Genomic DNA, 20,959 nt, shown 5'->3' with positions numbered 1-20,959 from the left:
GATGGGTCACTGAGTTAATTTTAACATTTATAAATTGTTTGCCAGGCTAATGTCATGTGCATTATATGGGTCCATGTCATCAAGGTTAAGAATGATTGTTTTGCATTTACTCGCTGTGTATCAACGTTACAGAATTTGTTGGGGCTGTATAAATAAATGATAGTGTTTATACAGAGAGCAATGCAGGATAATTACAGTAACGGCACAGACTGTATTCTCATGCATATAGTTTGTAACCTATACCAAGACGGTACTTATTGCATCCTCTGTCCCACAAAGACACAGACATACAGTATGGCACACAAATATAGCAATATACCTTTCAATCACAGAAGCATAATTCTATATTCCTCCCTACACAGATATATCTGCAGACCACAAAGACTATTGATTTCCTCTGTAATATTTCGCTTCACTGAGCAGCTTCACTAAAACAATTTAGCAGGATTAACCCTTACTCTGCCGCAGCCCGGATACCTAGCAAATGATTACCAGAAAATTACATTTAATCCTCCCCTGCCACCCAATTGATAAAAGTCGCTACACGGACAACAAGTACCACTTGTACTGCAAGTCTCTGCTCTCAGAACCCTGACATTAACCCATTTGATGACAGAGTTTTATATTAACGTGTTTGGAAAAAAATGTCTGGCGTTCCCAATAGCCGCATTCAGAGACTGGCATTACAAGTGGTGGACAGACACCGACGGCTTGCACGCCAACAGCTGCAGATTGCAGGCCATGATTTGGATTCCATGCACTGTTTGTACCTTCAGAGACTTCGGAGATATTGACTTCTTCGGAGCACAATAATGAACATATAACTGTGGATTAGACACAGTTATATGCCCGTCCACAGAGCATTCTATCTTGGTATAAGAAGATATTACATCTACCACACTTACATTTCCACTGTTGTTTATAGAACCTAGAGATTTAGGGGATGGACCAAGTCTATGATTTCAGATCCCTAACCCTGAACTTCAAGACTCTAAACTTGATTGTTTGATACTTAAGCCTGGACATTGATTTATAACTGAAAGGGACTTAGTGTCCTTGTAGCTCTTGGTCCGGCAAATCTAAGAGTTAATGCTGAACCGTGGAAAAGTTAAGAAAAGCCAAAGCTCTTGCAATAGAATATCTATAACCAGATTACAGATACCCTGCTATGCCAAATAATCCAGTGTCACCACATTGCCATGGAACCTGGAAGCTAAGATTTGGAATGTTACCAAACTTTTTAACTTAGACCCGGGATCTTTGGATGTACAGAAGATCATCAGTCTGACAATCCTGCAATACACCTGTAGGGCTGAAAACATAATCTAAAATCTTCATTTCTGTACAAAGAAAGCTATAGTTAAATAGACATGTTTCTTACCCTCTTGATGTCAGAGTGGCACTTTGGAAATTTGCCATTCCCAAAAGTAAGCTTTCCAACTCAGAAAAAGTAGTTTTTATATTAAAGAGACACTATAGGAACCAAATCAACATTAGCTTAATGAAGCAGTCTTGATGTGTAGATCGTGTCCCTGCAGACTTACAGCTAATTTCTCTGCCATTTGGGAGTTTATGCAGCCCTAGTTACACCTCCATGCATGTGACTTGCACATCCTTCATAAACACCTTCTGTAAGGTGAGATCTAATATTTAAACTTCCTTAATTGGACATTCTGTTAAACTTAGAATGTATTATCTCCAGCTCTGTTAGCCTTCTAGATCCTGCAGGACCTTCCTGTGTGTGATTAGAGTTACATTTACACAATATGAGATAAACACTTCTAAGGCAACTTAACATCTGATTGAAAACAAAGCCTTGTTTTGGTGTGACTAGAGCTGATTAAACAGAAACAAAAGTGACTTAACTCGGAAATGGCAGAGAATTGAGCAGTGAGACTGCAGGGTCATAATCTATACACCAAAACTGCTTCATTAAGCTAAATTTGATTTGGCGACTACAGTGTCCCTTTAAATTCAATAGGCCAATAGCCTTTCCTTGCCCTTATTAAGTATGTTACAGTTGGTTTGTTCTCAAATAATTATACGTTTTGTTTACACAGTGTATAGTACTATGCAACATACATAAAATAAAAATCAATATAATCAATATAGTTAATGATAAGTTAACTAATTATATAGAATACAAAATGTCATAATATAAACCATTTGTCTTCTGCTATCATGTTCCGTGAGTCTGTGTGCAGTTTTTCCCTCACAAATATGGATTTCATCTGTAATAAGTCTTATATCATTATGAAAGCTGCGGCAGCAGACGAACATACAGACAACTAATGAAGACTGCACTGCAAAATGGCCTATTCCACCAGATAATAGTCCTAAGTCCTGCATTGTTTCAACTTCCATGAGGTCCTCGGACCTGGTTATTTGTCTTTGTTATTAAGCAAACACTTCACACACCATAACCACTACATTGTGCTTTAGTGGTTAAGGTGCAGGTAATGCCCTGATCCCCCGCTCCCCGAAGTAAGAGGCAAGATACTTTGGTCATGATTCCTGGCTCCACTCAGCCCCCAGGAGAACTTGCAGTACAGGGAACGCTCATTGGCTGAGAACATCAGCTGGCTTCTCTAAACCAATGAGTTAAGCTTTGAACTGCTAGGCTCAGCTCAACCAGAGCTTTTGGCTCTCTAAGAGGCAGGTGGTGTTGGACCCCAGGTAAGAAGACAAACTGTTCTAAAGCGATTTGACTATTTACATAGGAGGTGTGGGTTGCCAGGACACTCCAGGAATCTTAAAGAGACACTGAGACACTAAGTGCTTCATCTCTTTGAAATGGTTATAGTGTCTATTCTATCGTTACAGTCAGTGTAAAACCGGTTTTATTTTTAATTTTTTCTATAATTCTTTATTTTTGTTGTGCATGTGAATAACAAAGATTGCACAATATACACGAAATAGGTAGCAAAGGATAGCGTAACCAAACATAGTACGTGTACATAAACATCAGCACATATTTTTTGTTATAAAAGGTGCAAGACAAGAGAGGTATATAGCGCATATTTAAGTAGTCGCTGTCTTATGAGTGAGATAGAATGAAATGTGAATGACTATAGAGATTAACAGCTATTGAGAGTCATATCGTAGTCATAATATGGTTAACTAGCTGACATGTCTGACTTAACTTGTGATAGTTAGTACAAGTTAGGAAAAATAAAGCTAAAAATAACAACAAGCTTGATCATGTAGTTATTACCAAATAGATAGATACCATTGGGTTAATATACGATGTTCTAGCATGTAGGAATAAAAATGAAAGCATAATATCTGAGCAATACAACTGCATCCTGGCAGGTTAAACTTAACCAAACTGTTACCAAAGCCCGTGTGACCCCTGGCCAATGCCCAATGATGGAAAGACCCAGCCTCCCTTGTTGTCAGCCAAGAGAGTCCACTGTGGTCTTCCCCGGTGCAGGGACCCGGTCTCCAGCAGTGTTGTGCTTCTGCATATGTGGTCGTGTGAAGTAAGAGCCTCCAGTTTGTGCCGGTCGTGCTGAGGGTGAGAGAGCTTGGTCCTCCGCAGTTGGGATAAGTAGCCGTAGGCAGTCAGGAGCATTTGGAAAAGTATAGCTGTTTGCCACCATTGCGGCATCTTGCGCCCTCTCCTGTGCCACGCCACTCTGGGAGCACATTGCAATCTGGCCAGCATTCTCACTCCACGGGCTTGGGGGCTCATAGAGTCTACGTCCTGCCCCATACGGGGGCAACAGAAGACCCAGCTGGTATGACATGCATCCTTCCGTCCTTGTGGACGATGCATTGGGGACTTGCCCCTGATGGCCTTCTGCCCACGAGGGCTAGAGGCTGTTGAATCTTAATGGGGTTGACGGGGTTGTTTGCCCATAAGAGCCCCACTCACTTCCAGGTTCCCACTCGTCCATCCACTTGCTTGAGACAGCAGTGCAGCTGAGGTGAGGCCCGGAAAATGTCATCCAGTCCCTTTAGAGATTGTGCAAGGCAGTCACTCAGTACTGTTCTGGGCAGCAATGGCTGGGCTTCATGAGGGGAGGGCACGGTTGCCTTCTTGCAAGGACAAGTAGTGGCCAGAATGTGTAGGTACTAGAGACTCTGTTATGCAAGTTGAGGCAGTGGGGACCGGGATAACCCCCACTCGTCTGGAGCAAGGGAAACGGGGTTGCAATATATCCCTGTGTGGGCCTAGCGTAGCACGGAACAGGAGATTGGCCGCCTCACCCACCCGATGATCCCACAAAACCTCTGCTGGAGCCACTGATAATTACCAAGAAGGCGCTGGATCAGCTCAGTACAAGGCACCTCGGCTGGCTCCTGAGATGGGTAAGTCACGCTAGAGGTCGGTATGGTGTGCCACTAATTGTGAAAACTGCTATACATGCAAATCATGCTCGCAGCTCTCCCGAAGCACAACCAGCCACCATAAGGTCCGGGATCCAACCTCGTAAAACCGGTTTTAATGCTTAAATGTCAAATGAGAGTCTCCAGTAGCCCTTTCCCTCGCTACTGTTTGGGCTATTGAGGAAGCCTAAGCCTGAGCAGTAATGGGTGGCTGTGGTTGGCTGAGAGTGTAAGCTGATTGCTTTCAGCCTATCACAGCTCCCATTGCTGTGATGAATTAGTATGGCTAGAAGGAAGTGTGTAATATCTGCCATAGTTATCCCTCCAGTAGGGGGCCGGGCTGTGGGTTGACAAGAACCCTTATTTAGTGTTAAACTGCTTGAAAATGGTTTAGCACCGAATGGAGGGACAGTGACTGGGGACTCCAGGAACTATAACCAAATTCAATGAGTATCCCTTTAAAGACTACAACAGAATGTAATAGTTATGGTGCTTGGAGGGTTCCTTAATTTATTATGAAACTTGTAAGGGAGCTCACCCAGCACCATGTGCAATGCTGCAAAATGTGTAGAACCACAAATTAAACTATGTTATGTTTGCCAACACCCCATAGTAACACCTATGCAGGAGACCAAGAGGGATGGGAGATGGAGGAAGACACAAATGTGAAGGTAGAAGGATGGCTGGTAATGAAGAGAGAATTAACAATTGTGGCAGAGGAGACCTAAAAAATTGGATGGCATGGGGCCGAACACAAGAGCGGGAAATGATGGAATGGGGAGCTTGTAGAGTGAATGACAAAACTATTAAATACAACATACAAATAAGTATTTTCTAATACTACATGAAAACACCAGTTACACACACTTGCACTTGCAGAGAAAAACAACACTGCATTCACACAGAAAAAACAAACCTCTGTGTTGACACAATAACACTATATACAACTACCAGGGCCGGCGCGTCCATAAGGCGGCTCAGGCGGCCACCTTAGGGCGCACCGGCCCGGGGGGCGCAAAAGTCCGGGTGACCGGCAGGAGGTTGGGAAGCGCATAGCTCCCCTCTCCTGCCGGTCACTTCTTGTAGCGTGGCCGAGCGCAAGCCGGCAGTGCCGCGGACAGTGTGGAGGGGGCGGGGATATGAACACGTCATATCCCTGCTCCCTCTGTAGCACACAGCGCGGCTGGCGCCCAGCAGGGGCAGAGCTACCGCCGGCCCCCTACGTCAGCATGGGAGCAGAGAGGAGGCAGAGAGGAGGGGGGCTGGGCAGGACCAGCTCCTCCAACTCCCAACTACCTCAGGCAGCACTTTGGATCTCAGGTAAGCCACCCTCCTGAACCTGTCTGTCAGTGTGTGTATGTCTGTCTGTCTGTCAGTGTGTGTATGTCTGTCTGTCTGTCAGTGTGTGTATGTCTGTCTGTCTGTCAGTGTGTGTGTGTATGTCTGTCTGTCAGTGTGTGTGTGTCTGTCTGTCTGTCAGTGTGTGTGTGTGTGTATATCTGTCTGTCAGTGTGTGTGTATGTCTGTCTGTCAGTGTGTGTGTGTGTTTGTGTGTATGTCTGTCAGTGTGTGTGTATGTCTGTCTGTCTGTCTGTCTGTGTATGTCTGTCTGTCTGTCAGTGTGTGTGTGTCTGTCTGTCTGTGTATGTCTGTCTGTCTGTCAGTGTGTGTGTGTATGTCTGTCTTTCAGTTTGTGTGTGTGTATGTCTGTCTGTCAGTGTGTGTGTCTGTCTGTCAGTGTGTGTGTCTGTATGTCAGTGTGTGTGTATGTCTGTCTGTGTGTGTGTGTGTGTATGTCTGTCTGTGTGTGTGTGTATGTGTCTGTCTGTCAGTGTATGTCTGTCTGTCAGTGTGTGTGTATGTCTGTCTGTCAGTGTGTGTGTATTTCTGTCAGTGTGTGTGTATGTCCGTCAGCGTGTGTGTGTCTGTCTGTCAGTGTGTGTGTATGTCTGTCTGTGTATGTCTGTCTGTGTGTGTGTGTATGTCTGTCTGTCAGTGTGTGTGTGTATGTCTGTCTGTCAGTGTATGTCTGTCAGTGTGTGTATGTCTGTCAGTGTGTGTATGTCTGTCAGTGTGTGTGTGTCTGTCTGTCAGTGTGTGTGTGTGTGTCAGTGTGTGTGTATTTCTGTCTGTCAGTGTGTGTGCATTTCTGTCAGAGTGTGTGTATTTCTGTCAGTGTGTGTGTCTGTCTCTGTCAGTGTGTGTGTGTGCCTCTCTGTCAGTGTGTGTGTGTGTGCCTGTCAGTGTGTATGTGTGTCTGTCTGTCAGTGTTTGTGTGTGTGAGTGTATATGTCTGCCAGTGTGTGTGTCTGTCTGTCAGTGTTTGTGTGTGTATGTGTCTGTCAGTGTATGTGTATGTCTGTCAGTGTTTGTGTGTATATGTCTGTCTGTCAGTGTGTGTGTATATGTCTGTCTGTTAGTGTGTGTATATGTCTGTCTGTCAGTGTGTGTGTATATGTCTGTCTGTCAGTGTGTGTGTGTATATGTCTGTCAGTGTGTGTGTATATCAGTCTGTCAGTGTGTGTGTATATGTCTCAGTGTGTGTGTGTATATGTCTGTCTGTCAGTGTGTGTGTGTGTGTCTTTCTGTATCATTGTGTATGTATGTCTCTATATGCCTCTCTGTTTCTTTATGTCTGTGTCTGTATTTCTGTGTGTGCCTGTGTCTGTATGAATGTATGTCTGTGTTTGCACGACAATGTACCTGTATGTGTAGATTGTATGACTGTGTTTGTTTGATTGTGTGACTTTTAGGACTGTGTGTCTGTATATCTTTGTGACTGTGTGCCTGAATAATTATGTCTGTGTGGTTGTATGGTTGTGTGTCTGTATGTTTGTGTATTTGTGCATGTATGTATTTTTGCCTGTATCCATGTCTATGTGGGAGAAAAAGAGAGATAGATAGGGACTGGGGGGAAGAAAGAGACAGAAAGGGGCTGGCAGGGAAGTAAGAAATACAGAAGAGGGGTTGTAGGAGACACACTAAAGGGCACAAAGGGGCCAAAGGGGTAAGACATTGAAGAGGTTGGATATGCAACACTAATGGGGGTAAGAAATTCAAAAGGGGGCTACGAGACACAGAGGTGAAGATGCATTGTTTATCTTTGGGGGGAGGCGTGGGGTGGGGCGTCAAAATGCATCTTCGCCTGTGTAGTCAAAAATCCTAGCACCGGCCCTGACAACTACACACACACTGAAACGACACACAAATTTAATTCTGCCTTTTCACATTTCCATTACATTTAAATATGGAAGTGCATTCGCTCATGCTGACAATTCCATGAGTACACCATGCATACATACACTAATACTAACTATGCAAATTCTCATCTATTTGCTAGTATTATATACATAAATAAACGGATACATCCACTCCAACAATACAAACAAATGCACACATGCATTCACACTATACAGAGTTAAGTAAAACCATAAACTCATACACATGCATTTACATTTTACACCAATAAACACACAGATACATACCGAATATGCAATAATCTGCTTAATGCATATATACTAGCCTTCTATGGAAGTGGGAGTTAAATTTGTTTTCGTCACCTGACAGCATTGTAATATAATATGATAAGGCTAAAAAAAACACAGAATCTGGAATATCTGGAGGTTTAAAGCTAGCCTACCACATTAATTTCTTTAAAAACAAAAAAATGGAACTGTATCTTCTCTGATAGTGGCAGTCTCTCATTCCTTTGCCCCAGGATACAATATTAAAGCACTTACAGGAGTGAGAAGTACAGAGGTAGGTAAGGTAAAGAAGGTACGTTAAAACACAGTTGCCTCTATAACACCTCTCGGTACCAACATTGTCAGGGTTCCATGATGCTTGCACACACTCATGCAATTTCAGGGATCTGCTTAGACAATGCTGTACAAGCGCATGCACACTTTCATTCATTGTGCCGAATGAAATTTGACGAATGTACTCTTACGACGCCCACAAACATAGGCATCACTGTGAAGATTTGTCATATAATGTAAATAAAAAATACAAATTGTTCGTTATTACCTTAAGAAAAAAATAGCAAAAAAATATTTAGTTATCTATTAGAACAAACAGTGCCAGCTCTCCTTTAACATTCCGATTTCCGTACAAAATACAGAATACGTGTAACACAGCAAGGGGCGCGAAAAGCATTGAGCAATAACAGCAATGTAGAAACATTTATTCATTTCATTCCAGAATAAGTGCACATAGGGCATACAAAGCACTAGGGGTTATGGCCCAATGAAAGAAAGAAGAGAAAAGATATAAAGAGTGATTGATGTTATGATTGATCAGGGGATTAATACAGGATGGATCTGTATATGAGGACCCAATGTTTGTTGGTGGTTGTAAAGTAGATAAGGAGAGCTAAGAAAAAAAGATGGAGCAAAGAGACGGGAAATCAGAGAAGAATGATATTTGGGGATACGCAGGTAGAAAATATACAGAGAAAGAGGATATGGAAGGAGGTATATATGGAGGTATGGTATTAAACAGAGAGAACAAAAAAGTATGAAAGACAGAGCTAAAATCAGAACAAATGAAAATGCAATGCACAATATTGCAGGCATGGTGGTAAAATTAGGGGGAAAATCAATACGCAGAGGGTCTGATGGATAAAATGAAGCAAGGGAGAACCGGATGGAGCAGCAGACTGACCGTCCCATCTGGCCTATAAAGAGTAGAGGAGGGGGGGGGGAGAGAGAGGGAGCAGCAGAGTGATGTGAATTATATGACTGCGTCCAGCCAGGGCTGTCATAGTGTGTAACACTCAGCCAGAGGGCAGAGAGATAGGATGGAGAGGGAGGGATGCTGAAGGAATGTGCAAGAGAAGTAGTTGGTATGAAGGATGGAGAGGCGATATCTGAAATGCAGTGTCAAAACTGGTGATCAGAATTACGGCTCATAATAGGGATATGGAGAAAAAGATGATATACTTAATTACATTTAGATATAGAAAATGAAAAGAGTGCGAGACATGAAGAGAGGGGAAAAAATGGAAGAGAGGAGAAAAATAAACTCTTTATTAGAACATGCCTGTACCAAAAGAGTACGGATAGGTTACCCACTTATTTAGGATATCTCACATACCTTGATGAGTCGTTCAGATAGAAGCTGATTGGCCACAGCAAACGGAATGTGCGTGTTCTTCTCTTCCAACAGCCAACCATGCACTCTGAAACAGTAGGAGTCGGAGACATTGCAATTAATTGAATTGTGTATAACTATGAACATCTTCACATATAAGAAGATAATTCTACAGAGATACATGCGCGCCAGTGGCACTGAAAGGCTTAAACGACAGTTAACTCTGAATATGTTGAGGGAAGGTTCACAAAGGAATTTATATGCCTCGGGCCTCATGAAAAATCTATAGAAGACATTTAATGGAGCTTTTAATGACTTAAACTAGGAAATGAACCCTGTGTGTGCCAGAGGGGTGGCAATTTGGCAATTAGAAAGTTAAAGGAACAGGACTGCATATTTGTGCAGGGAATAATGTAGATTAGCAAAGTATGATGGGAGTTGTAGTCCTTAAACACTCAGAGGGCAACAATGAGATCCCCCTGTGCGTGTCAGAGGGGTGGCAATGCCTTTACCAATTTGACAATTAGAGAATTAAAGGGACAGGGCTGCGGTTTTGCGCAAGAAACAATGTAGATTAGCAAAGTATTATGGGAGTTGTAGTCCTGAAACACTCAGAGGTCAAAATTGCAACCCCTGATCTAGTTGATATACTACATTTACAAAAACAGGTTTGCATATTACTGGGTTCAAAATCAGCTCCCATGATAATCTCACAGTGACGCGTTTAATCTGATCTCTGGTACTGAATGGATTTGTGGGTTAAGACACAAACAAAATAATACACAGCATTATAAAGAGAATCTTCAGTTTCATAGCTTATGGCAGCGTTTACTTTATTAATATATAAATATGAACAGAACACGACTTTCAAGGGACCAAAACTACTATTTTCATATGTATAACAATTTAGCTCACATTAGGCTTTCCATATTGCAGACAATACTGCGTCTTTAGTAGATGAGAGATTTTTTCACAAATGAAAACTTGCATAACGTTTGGGAAATATGCTGTAGAAAATGCTCACATTTAACGCACACATGATCACAAGGGACGACATGTTTACTGATGGCATGACACGACCTGTTCGCTGACGTTACCATGGCAATATAGAAGGACCTTAAAATGGGCAACCTGTCACTTAATGATTTAACATATTACGCAAATTTAATGAGTGAAAGAGTGTCATACCGTGTCACTCTTAATGATTGTGAATTATTGCTATACGTGACTCATCCTGGTATCCTCAAAATGGCGAGTATGTTATAAATGTCCAGCACATTGCAAAAGTGTATTATTAAAAAAAAATAGTTTTGTATGTATTATGTATTTGCTCTTTTTCCTTAAACGCTGGTGGATTAAATAAAAGAGCCCCCCTTCTACCACCTAATGTGTAATTAATATTTTTTTCATGCAAATGTTCTTGTTTAGTACATGTTCCCATTATGTAATGGTTTAGCATATCACCAAACCGTTATTAATTGGAAGCATGCTCTATTTAGGGTTTTGCATTAATCAGCGTTTTCTGTCCAGAGCATGCAACCTCACATTTTATTTTTTTTTTTCTGGAATTTAGGATTTTAACTAGCTAGGACATCAGGATCAGAATTGTGTTAAGCAGATGCATTCACTCGTATCTAATTAGAGAACACATGGTCAGGAGGGCCAGTTGGCCGAAAATCCAATAATTTTTAATAAACAAATTCTGCATCGCTGTGCAATAGTTGGACTAACAAACACGAATATGTAGCAGGACGAGCTGGACGCAGAGGAACAGAGGGTTTGAGGACCCTGCTCAATGAGTTTACATGCTAGAGGGAGTGGGGTATAGTGACACAAAAGGTAGGGGTAGGGTAAAAAAATACTTGAGCGTTGTTCCACTGCGGCCTCTTTTAACCACTCTAGTCTAGTAGAAATAAGGAGTTTTCTCTATTGGTTTTGTTTGCTGTTCTTGCATAAATATTTCTGATTTCTGTTTTACACCCCCCACTCCTGCTCTTTTGGGACTGACAATGCAGCCAATGAGAGAGGAGGGGAGGTTAGGACTCAAATTTGCACTTCCCTCTAGTCACCAGGATCTGTTGTGTGCTCTCCAATTCGGAAACAAAAAGTGCATTGTATCAGAAAGCAATTCCACTGGAAGGTAAATACATAGACAAGGCTTACACTTGGTCCACAACCAATTCAGACGTATAGATACGGATTCGGGAAGGGAATTGTTCATAAAGAAGGGATGATGGCCTGGTGTCGCATGGTCCAGGGCAGTCAAGTTCCCAAAGATGCGTAATAGAGAGGACCAGGAATTTATTTCCACATCATAGTGGCAATGGGTTTTTCTGTGAGTGTGTTGCCATTTTACTGTGAAAGTAAACTCCCCTAAGTTGACCCTTGAGTGCCTTGTCTTCTGTATACCACAAATAGAGGAATAGGCAAGATAATATCTTTCGTACTGTGTGAACATGTTTTTTTTCTTTCTTTTTTTATAAGAAATTAGAACATAAAGCTTTTTTGTCTGGAATAGAACCTTACCCAGTGGTAATTCTATAGTAATAAATAAGATACCAGGTCTCATCTTTGTCGACTGTCACTCAGAAATCCATATTCCACTCATCCGGACCAGCCATCTTCTGTAACAAGGTGTCTTTGCTGTATGCTAATGAGAAACCTGCTAATCTCTAGCCAAGTCATTTCACCCAGACACCAGACACAGAACAGGACATGAATGTCCTTCAGCTGTTACCTATGCCATTCTGTCCCTTAAATGAACCAGGCAATCAACTTGCCTAAAGCCTCCTAAAATATAAACACTGGAATCAAGTGAATCTTGCAGCTTGCCCATCTGCCTCCCAGATTCTATTATATGTTTAAATCATAAAGTGACACACAGCCTCTTTGTTTTTTTTTCTCTGCTACCAGAATCATTTCACAATCTATTTGTGATCTTTCTCCATTAACTTATTCCCCTTCTCACCTTCAGTCTATCCTGATACCACTCTTAAAGGGTTTCCATTTTTCTCCTCCTTCCATAAATCTCCACTCTCTCCTTCACTCCCCTCCTCCCTAATTCCCATCTTATTTACCCATTATCTTACCCCCAGCAATTTATCTTTTTTTTTTTTTTAACCACGGATCTTCAAGTTTTACTGCATATATAGCAATTTTTACGTTTATGGCATATGGACCTTTTTACTTCTCTTTCCTGACCTTCAACACTATCTCCCTCGTTTATGACTCCTGTACCCCCTGCAAAATTGGATTCCTTTCCTCTTCCTACATCCCCCACTCCAATTTATTTTTGGTATAACTGTTAAGCTTGTGATACTTGCTTTAAGAATTAATATTCTATATACAGTATGTCTTCAATAAGATGAGTAATATAAAATGAATTGTGTGTTATTTTATGTTTTATATACACATCTTATTCAAGATATATTTATGATATAAGAAGACATCCATATATCCTAAAGCGGGGATTGTTCCGCCCAAACCCAAAATCCTAGAGCTGATCAGAGACTCTATCGAATGTAAGTATCTCTCCACATCCATTTGTAACCAGATATCTAAACATACTACACATTACTACACATACTACTACATTAAACTTTCTCTGCTTTTGCTTTACATATTCATCCATTGAAGCGCAACTACCAACAAATTGTGAATAAATATGTTTTTGACTAACATTTTTGTACAAAATGGGCAAATGAGAAATATATGGCATAACGGTCATCTAAATAATAAAATATATAATAAAACACATTCTATTAATGATAAGTGCTGCTTAAAAACTATGTACTTAAACATGCTCTTTAGAGACACTAATGTTCAATGTGGAAGAACAAAATAATGGAGTGTTTATATATTTTTTTTTATTTCTTTTAGAACCAATTATTTTCAGCCAGCATCATCATATTTTAAAAAGTCAACAACATATTCCATAGCAATATACAGAGAATACACAAAACATATAGGTTATCAAGACGAAACACAAATGACATCCAGGAGTAAGGGGTGATGAGTGCTATGCTCGAACAATTGTATTGTTTAAAGGAAGAGGAAAGAGTATAATTATACTAAAGTTAAAGGTGCAATGTGTCCAGAGGGAAGACTGATTGCTAAGTGTACTAACAAGATAAAGTATATAAAAATATATGACACATAGTAGAAGAGAAAATGCAACAGTGCGAGAGCAGACAATAGAGAGGTGATGCAGGGGTGGAATGCTGTAGGGAACGATAGTTGACACGCTGCCCTTATGAAACAGGTTTTCATGGATATCTTAAAGGTCTCAAGACTAAGAGAATGTCAAAATGAGGAAGGGCACTCCAGAAGAACATGATAGCTCTAGCAATGTACTATAGGTGAGAGTTCGGAGTGCAGGGGCTGTGTCGGGAACTTTGCAGTTTAGTTAAAATTGGTGGCAGATTGCGTTGAGGAAACCTTTGTAGGATGAAGAGCCCTATAATGGAAGGGGTAGGGCACTTTGACTCGAAAAGAACCATAAGAGGGGTGGCAACATTTTGCCCATCTCCAAATCTCCATCTAAGGGAAATGTGGACTGCAGCAGTCTTTTGGTTACACATCTTAGTTGCTACTAAATATATATTGTTACAGTTTTAATTTAATACTATTGTATCCTAGTTTTGTAGGCATCGTATAAAAACTCATCGTTGCCAACATTTTCTGGTCCCAGATGTTCTTGTGGGCACCAGGGGTTGAAGTAGCCATCAGCTAAATTAACCAGAGTTTCTGGTCCGACTGGTAAGAAGTGGCAGTTTTCTGGAATCTGACCGGGCAGTATGGTAACTGAACTACCATTTCGTTCTCCGCCTAACGCAGAATGGCAGAAGAGCATCCTGAGGGAAAGGGGTTATATTAAATTCTTTATTTATAGATACGCACAATAAACCAGTTTCAAAAACAGCTCAGTAACGAGAGTGGTAGAACAATGCGCGCGTAGGTTTTACATTATACATAATAAACCAAATAAACAAACAAACGCAAACATTACTTGCACGAAATTAATAGGCAGGTGTTGAAAAGATTCTGCTCCTTTCACAATGCTCAGAATAGATGTGCAAAATCATAGCGTACGGGCAAGATATATTTGTTAATGAATGAGGTAAACAAACACTATAAAGAAAAACAAAACAGAAAAAGAAAATGTAATCACCTTGTAGATAAAATTATCATGTTTCAAAAAACTTTAGTACAAACTTCAGCCAAAGTAGATCACCCACTGCTTCGTGAATCAAGGAACAGTCCAATTAAATTCCTCAGCTAAGCCTCCCAGGGAGTCCACACCTTGTTGAATCTATCTAATGAATTATGCATGATAGCTGTGAGCTTGTCCATCATTTTGCTAGCCTCTGTTTGGACTAGTCTCTTTTGCGCTATTTATATATATATATGTCAAAAAGAAGCTCTTGCACTCCAACACAAAAAAATACCAGCACTCCTAGGCTTTCCAAGAAAGTATTCTTTATTCCAGAGGATAAGATCAACGTTTCAGCTCCATTACGGAGCTTTCATCAGGACACTCGGTGTCTATATATGTATTGGGTGTGTCCCAACCTTCATGGCAATCTGATGTATATGAGCAGAGCTTAGCCTCCGAATCCAGCGACATTCACCACTTCTAACCATCCTATGTAGCTTTCTCTCCTCCTGCTTATCCATGTCCACTAATACACAGAAACTGCCAAGCGAGTGTAAGTACATGGCAAGGAGATGGCATGAAGATGACATTTTGGAGACCCCATCGCCTCTCTCGGACATTACTGTCTCTGAGTCCGAAATTTCGACTCAGCTATCCGATAACTCGCCTGTCCTAGAACTCTGTTTGTACAATGCTCCAGTCACTCCTGTCCACTCTTCAAACAGATTTACGGAATATTGCCGCAAACCTCCACAAACAGATCAAGGTCCAGGGAGACCAGACCCCTCATGTGGCTTACATGGAGGGTCATATGGATGAGTTGTGCATAGCTGATAACAAGCTAATTGACCACCTCTGAGTATATCCGAAAAGCCCGCTGAAGACTGCAGATCTTGAGGACAGGGCTCGTTGCAACAATGTGAGAATTTGTGTCAAAGTTTCCTTTTATAAAAACAACCTTGTCAAAACCCAGCCATCCCAAGTGATGCTTTGCCTTATAAAAATGTTCTCCTTTACTTATTATGGGATGCAACTTGCTAGTACATGCCACAATCCAAATAAACTACCAGAAACTCATTAACAAACTTAAGTCGACCCTTACAACGTGGGGTAGACTGGACATTTCATGGTAAGGGAGAATTAGTTTTTTCAAAATGACTATTCGACCGACCATTCTGTATTACTTTTGCACCATACCTTTGGCAACCACATGTGCCATCAAACAACACCAGGCCCTGGTGAAAAGGTGAATCTGTAGAAGTCAAAATCCATGGGGGTCCCACAGCACATGTTTGCTCCTTAAGGGGGCTCTTCGATTTTCAGATATAAAAAAGTACTAGATAGCTTCAGCCATTCTTTTCAATAAAAATGATACATATTAAAGAGATTTAAAAAAAAAATATGTGCTTGGAAGTGTCTGTATAGAAATATATGTATAGAATTGTGTGCGTATGGGAATGTGTTTAAGTCACTGTGTATATATATTTATATATATATATATATATATATATATAACTGTGTCACTGTGTATGCAGGTTTGGTGCACTAGGTGTTTGGATTAATAACATTTGGCTTGGGTGAATGGGCAGGTAACATATGAGGTATCAAGGAGTACTGATCTGTTGCATTCATGGGAGAAGACACTTAAGACAGAGGTACCCAGGAAAACTGAATTTGAGACCTCTGGTATAAAGCATTTTATATAAAATTCAAAAAAGAGTGACGTATGGAGAGACAGTTTGATGGTTTGGTCTCAGAATTGGGCTATTTGTGGTCTCCCCACAGGGTTGTGCCCTTCCCTGTTAGGTGTTGTAAGGTAGTAATCTAGGGGTAAAGATTGAAAAGTGGATTGTAGTAAGGGGGAAACAGAAGATATATATTTAAAATGGATATAGAGGTTTTCCAGATGTAAACAAAGGAACAAATATATACTTAAAAGGGCACTAAAGTCACCAGAACAACTACAGCTCATTGTACTTGTTCTGGTGAGTATTATCATTCCCTTCAGGCTTTTTGCAGTAAGCACTGTCTTTTCAGAGAAAATGCAGTGTTTACATTACAGCCTAGGGATAACTCCACTGGCCACTCCTCAGATGGCTACTAGAGGTGCTTCCTGTGGCAGTGCTGCACAGTGTGGCTGACATTCAGTGTCTCCACCCTCTACATGGAGACACTGAACTTCCCTCATAGAGATGCATAAATTTAATCCAACTCTATAAGGAAATACTAATTGGCCAGGGCTTTGTTTGGCTTGTGCTGGCTCTGCCCCAGATCTGCCTCCTTGACAAGCTCAGCCAATACAATGCTTTCCTTTAGCAAAGCATTGCGATTGGCTCAGATCAATACTTTTGATGATGTCAGTCAAGCAGGCACATCAGGGGTAGCAGGGCCAGCAGCAGCAGACTAGAGTAAAGATACTATTTTACTATATTTAGGAAGGGCAAGGGGGATCCAGCGTGCTAGATGGTGTTTTTAACACTATAGGGTCAGGAATACATGTTTGTAAAATATTACTGAAGCAAAACTAGAGTAATTTTGAGGCAGACCTAAATTTGAAGCGATCATCAGAAACATTGCAATATATTCTATGGGGATTGCTACTTAGTAGCACTACGCTCGAGAATTGCATTTTTACCTAGATTAAGATATTCCAATTACATTAAAACTGCTGTATCATATTACTCGACTCTACTTGGCAATTAATCAATGTCTCATTTGATGCCTATGTATTGGTCATTAAAGACGAACTGTTGTGACTTATCTATAGACAAAACGCCAAATTCTCAGCGTTAGGCCAACTCATGCCCATTGGATATTGTGTCATTTCTCTATGCTTCCTACGGATAATCTTTAGATGATTAGAGTGCGTTTTTGTGCGCCAGCCTTTTAATAATGATGACAGTCTAATGTTCAGCATTTTTTAGCATATTAATTGCTGATTCATCCTTAGCAATAATTGAACCAAATGTCTTTGTCAGATATTCGATCCTAATGGGGAGATGTGTAAAATATGGCACAGATATGATTATCACAGCAGCTGCAAATATTTCTTCGCACTAAACGCAGTGACATGCCCTTCATAATATGTATTGATGTGCGTCAAAATACTGTATAGTGCTTCATGTGGGGCTGAGTCACTGTAATGAATGAAAGGGTTTACCACCTGTGAACGAATGAAATAAGCATTCAAAAATGTATCTATAATTCAGGAGCAATATATAGATTATATGTTAAAGGAATAATGGGATTGGTTGTTCTAGAACAAAAGGTAGATCCCCAGATGTTGTAGAACTACAACTCCAATAATGCTTTGCATGTTTTTAGAATGACAGAGCATCGTGGAAGCTGTGGTTTTAAAACTATAATCTGGGGATCTACCTTTCGGGCACCCCAGTTCTAGAAGGAAGTATTTCTATATTGAGAATAGAATGTTTGGTCATCCATCCTTCTTCATCCCATTGCCAGTGATTGAGAAATGTATCGAATTTAGTTTCTGTGTGAGTGTTATTGTATGTGTGTGTAAGCTGAGCCTCTGTTTTATTGGCAGTATTTGAGTGTCTGCGAGCAAGTATGAGTGTGCATGTTTGTCAGTGTGATGTGTGTAATCTGTGTATGGGTGCAAATTTGAGTCTGTGTATGAGTGTTAATTTAAATCTGTGTCTGAGAGGCCAGACGTCTGTGTATGAGTATAAAAGGTGAATCTTCTTTTGTATGCAGAACAAATATAAATAAAAGCTACTATGTGAGACAAAGTAAAATACAAATTACGTAAAAAAGTGAAATCCCTGGTGTACCTCACAATGACACCAAAAAAAGCAAACAGTAAAGAATATGGGAAAAAACACAATATAAAATACAAATAAAATTAAAAGTAGATAAAATAAAGTACATAAAATTACATATGTAATTTATTTTATGTACTTTTAAATAATTTATATTTTCTCCATTGGGTCTGAGAGATTCCTGCCAGCTTTACAAGACCCTGATCCTGGTAGAGTTCCACTATTAGTGGAGATATGCCTATTGTTTTAACCTTTTTGTAACTGCAGTACAATGGATTTTCTATAGTTTTTATTGTACTTCACTCTTGTGTTTTCTTTACTTCCATTTTTTTCCACCAAGCAATATCCTATTGAGAAGATCCACATTTCAGTACCCTTGGAAGGGTTATGAGCCTGAATTTTAAGTGTGTTTGTGAGTTTTTTTTTAAAACTTTTATTCACTCGGGCGGTTTTTATTACAGTATAATGCTATGTATTATTTATGATTTTTTTTCAGATTCCTTCACATACCAGCAGATTTCTCTATATCTACTTTTCCAGGTTGTTATTTTGTATGTGTGTCATTGTATGCGTGTTACTGTGCTTGTGACTGTATGTGAGTTTGTATCTTTGTGTATCTATTAACCTATTAATGTATCTATTAACCTATTAATATTAATGTTAATGTGCGTTGATATAAGCATTTCTGTGTCTATACGTGTGCATTGGGTGGGTGTGGGGGGGCATGTTGCTAATTAAGTTATGGATGTGTGTGAGTGGCCAGTTTTGTATATTGTCAAGTGCATTTGTGTCTCCTTGCAAGGGTGTGCATGTGCCTATGTTTTACTGCTGGTCAGGTAGCAATTGCAATACAAAAACCAAGAAATATGTTAAACCAATGCAGCTACCATTAACCAAACCAGATCTGATAGTTCAGAGCAACGGAAACAATAATTATTTAGTTATCCGATAAAACAGCCCCTTTCTACCGTATCAAATGTCCAGACACTGGACAGGCTGTACTTTTAATCTTTGTAGTCCATAACGTACAGTATCTTCGCAGCCTTAAATAAAGTGGCATCCTCTGTGCAAGAAGCAATGGTAACTGACGGTTTGCCACAAAGCACTCTTTAGCCGCTATTGTCTTCTGTCTTCACAAGCAGTGCTGTTTAGATGCACTAGTTTGTGTTGTGTTGTCTGTATTTATAGATAAAGTAAGGTAGTTATCGGTGGCCTAATTTTGCAGCCTGTGAAAAATTATTTGTCCCCAGGCCAGCAAACAGCCAGTCTCCACCAAAAACAATACAAATATTATGACAAATTCTGTTTAACAGTGCGGGGAGGCACGTACAATCCTGTGCCTAGGGGTATCTGTGATGTAAATGTAGGTTATATGAAGAAATGAGAATATTCTGATAACAGTATATCGGAAGCTCTAGAGAAGTCATAGAGAGAGAATCTATATGGTATGATAGATTGTATCACAGAAAAGTCTTATGTAGCGTTAGCAGAAGTTCCAGGGAGGATATAATGGGTTGGATGGAAAGGAATTAGATATTTTTTTTTCCCTCATAAGTCTCTATTGTAGTGCTGTATAAATTCTTCCAGCAGTCAAAGTGTTCAATGTCTATTTTAGCAGAGAAGGTCGGGAGTCGAAAGAAGGAGAGGAAGAGAAAGGGAAATTAAAAAATTGGATGATGGAGAAGGGAGTCTCGGAGGGAGGAGGGATTGTGAATTTTGTTTTTGCACAGATAATAGGAAGCAACCAAGCGCTCAGAGCACGCAGCCATCCGCTTGGGCTGTCCTGTTAAATACAGAGCACAAGGGAGAGAGAAGGGAAGGGAGGACGAGTGCTGGAGGACAGGGTGGAAGGGATGGAGAAAGAGGAATAATTCGTAACACATAGAGAGGGAGACGGGACAAGGATACGTAAGAGGGAGAGCAGCGTGTCCTGAAAACAGAGACATTGGGAGTTTAATACCTGAATATGGAGTTAGGGTTTTATGAGATAACAATACACTGCTGATTAGAAATGGAGTTTGAGAATTCGAGAAAATACATTTGGAAGAAACAGAAAGGTCAGAGAGAAGGCTGAAATACACAGTTCTGCTGATGCAATAAGAGTGAGATGGGATGATAAATATGGATAAAAACAAGGGCAATAAGAAAGCAGAGACAGAGCGAAACATACAAACAGGGTATTTGCTTGGATCACAGGCGCTTTAAAGGAGAGAAAACAGGAGAGTACAAGATAAGAGTACATTGGAGGAGATATTAACAGCTGCTGTCTGTGGTGCTGAACTCTCAGAGAATGGGTGCAGGTTTCTTCAGAATTATTCTGCTGTGCTGAGCACTTGGGGATTAACACTTACAGATACAAACTGCCTTATGCATACACATTAGTGTAAATCCCAGAGCTCCTCTCTGTAAAACTCCTCCTATTACTCCGTATCCAGAATCTACGTACGTACGAGACGGGAAAAATCAGCAATCCAAGCAAATCGCCCTGAGCATACACACAAATGTAAATCACATTTCTAAACACACAACCCCACCGGGTCACAAGTCTGAGTACGAAACAGGGCTGCCGGATCTATCATTTTAATTTGTAATAATTAAG

General features: G+C 40.5%; 1 protein-coding gene across 6 annotated transcripts in view; it reads right to left on the bottom strand.

Moving 5' to 3' along the window:
* The window catches only part of LINGO1 (leucine rich repeat and Ig domain containing 1), a 451,779-nt gene that overhangs the window by 73,246 nt on the left and 357,574 nt on the right, over window positions 1-20,959 (bottom strand). For all 6 annotated transcript variants that reach the window (XM_063449330.1, XM_063449331.1, XM_063449333.1 and 3 more), the window contains one exon: window positions 9,427-9,511. The gene's annotated coding sequence lies outside the window, so the exon portion shown is untranslated. The remainder of the gene's footprint in view (window positions 1-9,426; window positions 9,512-20,959) is intronic.

The sequence above is a fragment of the Pelobates fuscus genome, chromosome 3, assembly GCF_036172605.1.
Source record: "Pelobates fuscus isolate aPelFus1 chromosome 3, aPelFus1.pri, whole genome shotgun sequence".
In the NCBI taxonomy this organism is placed as follows: Eukaryota; Metazoa; Chordata; class Amphibia; order Anura; family Pelobatidae; genus Pelobates; species Pelobates fuscus.
The sequence above is the reverse complement of the archived record's forward strand: the minus strand, read 5'-3'. Positions and strand labels throughout refer to the sequence as shown.